This window comes from Cyprinodon variegatus, unplaced genomic scaffold (genome assembly GCF_000732505.1).
Source record: "Cyprinodon variegatus isolate N-32 unplaced genomic scaffold, C_variegatus-1.0 Scaffold1592, whole genome shotgun sequence".
Taxonomy (NCBI): Eukaryota; Metazoa; Chordata; class Actinopteri; order Cyprinodontiformes; family Cyprinodontidae; genus Cyprinodon; species Cyprinodon variegatus.
In genome coordinates, this window is record NW_015152045.1 from 107,931 (window position 1) to 110,965 (window position 3,035).

Consider the following 3,035-nt stretch of genomic DNA (forward strand, 5'->3'; position numbering starts at 1 on the left):
GAGTCACTAACCTGGTTGTAAAGTTCCGACCGAGCCCAGAGGAAGGAGTGGAATCATGCTGGAGGATTTTCCACAGCACGCGGCAGACGCCGCCCAGAGAGTTCAAGGAGCTGAAGCCAATATGGCTGCAAAGCCAGGTGACGAGCAGAATCCAGCAGATGAGGAAGAGCAGGAGTTTCCGGAAGGAGAAGCCAAAACCGGTGTCAGTGAGATAGCAGAAGTCCAGGCCAGATGTTCATAGATCCGAAGTGGTGCCGTAGGGAAGCTGGGGTTGGGAGACAGATCCAAGGTCGTAAGCAGGCAGAAACCAGAAGGAGTCTGAAGACAGGTCAGTCAAACAGATCAGAATAGCGGCAGTGGAAGGAGAAACTAGTCAGGATCAGGCAACCGGAGTAACAATCTGGGCAGCTAGCGAACCCTGACCTACGACTCGAATAATCTGGCACTGATGGCTGGGACCAAACAGTTTAAGTTGAAGCTGGAGCAGATGGATCCGATGAAAGCTTACGAAAACTTGGTGGACCTAGGCAGGTGGATGGAATGAAACCAATAATCCAGTCATCAGTGCCAAGATCATGACACAAAGACTAAGCAGAATGTCTCTCACCAGTGCTTCACCATGTTTATCGAATGCAAGCAGAATTGTTTTAGCTTCTAATATTAGACGGGACTGAAAGGATGTTGCGATGTAGGTTCGTTGCGCTTAAAGGTGTCACCTAAATTAGCGTGTCACCCGGATCTGATGTTCCCCTGTATGCTGATTGGAGCTGTTTGATGTAGGTGGGGGGGAGCATTTCCACAGCCACTAAAAGCTGATTGTTCACAGGTTTATATGCAGCTTTGGTCAGTGGGAGCGCGGTATAAGTTTCAGTTGTATTGGTTTATTATTGCCAAAAATTTTTAAAATGTGTGTTTGTGTTTTTATTTCTGTGTTTTATGGGCCATATTTAGGGTAACCGTTTAATAAAAGCAATAATCTAAGAAAAGTCCTTGGTTTGCGCCTTGCACTGCCATTTTAAAAGTAAATTTTCAGATCATCTGGATAACGTTTAACATTGTTGCAATTTAAAATAGATCCATGCTAATGTGTACAAGAAGAAAAGCAATTCAGTTCGGTTTATTTGTATAGAGCCAATTCATCGGTAAAATATTCTTTTTAAATGTTTCAATAATTGTTTTTGCTCCAGTCTGTCCTGCTTACTATATACGCGATGTGCAACTCCAAAGGGAGTCTTTTCCCGCGAGATTAACAGATTTTATTTTGTATTTTCCCCCAAAGCGGGGGAACTTTGTAACCACATCTCTTTTCCTGTCAGACCCATGAAATTGCTGCTTAGTCCGACTCAAATAAACCTGGGCTCTATCTCAGTCGGAGCTACGCTGCCCCCTGCAGGAAATCGTGCTGGGTGTGATCATCCCCATTGACTTTCAATTAGCTTTAAACGCCACAACCTCGTCTAACCCAATTTTCTGTCGGATTGGACGCAAAATTGGATTCGGTGTGTTCTGGCCTCCAAATTCTCCATCAGAATAAAGCTGTGACTCTGGCTGAGCTGCTGCGAAACTGTTTTATTAGTTCCAGCCTGAAATTTAGACCTGAATTCAGCAGGTGTGTTTTTGCCTTTAGGCGGTTTGACTCTACATTTCACCAGCTTTGCAGGTTCTTTACAAACAGATAATTGAAACTCTGGACAAATAACCATCACAATATCTCCATTGTACCATACGCATAAGCTTTTAACCTGGGAAAATGTTCTCAAGTATTCAAACCTATGTCTGTTTTTTAAAATCATCCATGATCTGTCCTCTCCCCCACGCAGTCAGTCTGCAAAGATCAGTCGAAATCTAGATAAGTCCTTTTTTCTTAAAATAAGTGAATTTGTTCTTGAATTTAGGAGGTAAAAGAGACATTTTGCCAATTGAACGAGACAATTTACACTTATAATAAGAAAACACAATTGCATTGTCTTACTTCAAGTGCATTTTATCTAAATATCTAATTTTAAGAGTAAAAATACTCATTCCATTGGCAAATCATCTTATTTTCCTACTCAAATTAAGGGTAAATACACTTAATTTAAGAACTTTTTACTTATTTCTAGATCGTTTTCCCAGTGAACACACAGACAGGAACATGAGGGTCGGCCAGAAGAGACCGGGTTTTTCATCTGCGTAAAAGTGCTTGTAGTTAAAGAGTCTTTGAATGTCCAGCAGCTCAGGAGTTGAACATCAGAGAATTCCTCACATAAACTAATTTCAAAAAGCTCATAACACCTCAGACGTGTCAGCATTAATAGAATATGTTTCCATGAACCGACCCAAGCTGCCACCTCTGTCTCTGCTGTGGATACATAACTGTATATAGTGCAATTCTGTTTATTTGAAAGTCTTATTTATTTTAATTAACCTTTATTAACTTGAACACTGTTTTTGTGAAAGAGATTTGAAAAGTTGTTTTATCTCTCTTTACATTTGTATTGTCAACTGTTAAATTCTAACTGTTGTGTTTTTAGGTAGACAGTTTTAAGATCTTTCTGTCATGGTTTTGGTTTTGTTTGTTTTCCTTCTGAGTTTTCATTGGTTTTATTTTCTATATTGTTATTCTAGTTGTTTTTGCTTGTATTTAACTTCTTCTGTATTTCTTCTTTACCATCTGTTGCCCTCTTATCAGTCTCCTTCCTCTAGCTCCCTTCTAGATCCTTCTGCTCACACCTGCTCCTCGTCTGCTAATTGGTCCTCCCATTGTTTCTGCCTCCCATATATACGCCTCCTGTTCACTCACTCTTTGCTAGTTCTTGTTGTTTCTTGGCTCCTTGTTTTCCCTGATGTCTCTCAGTATTTTGCTAATTCTGTTTTGTTTTTTTAGGATTTTTGAATTTAATCTGCTAGAAACTGTTTCTGTTTCTGCATTTGGGTTCAACCCTCCACTCAACCTGACGCTGTCCAGGGACGACAGATAAAAAACAGCCTCTTTGATAATTCTGATGCATTTGCAGCAATGCTAATTAATGTCCCTGACAAACAAATTAATAAAA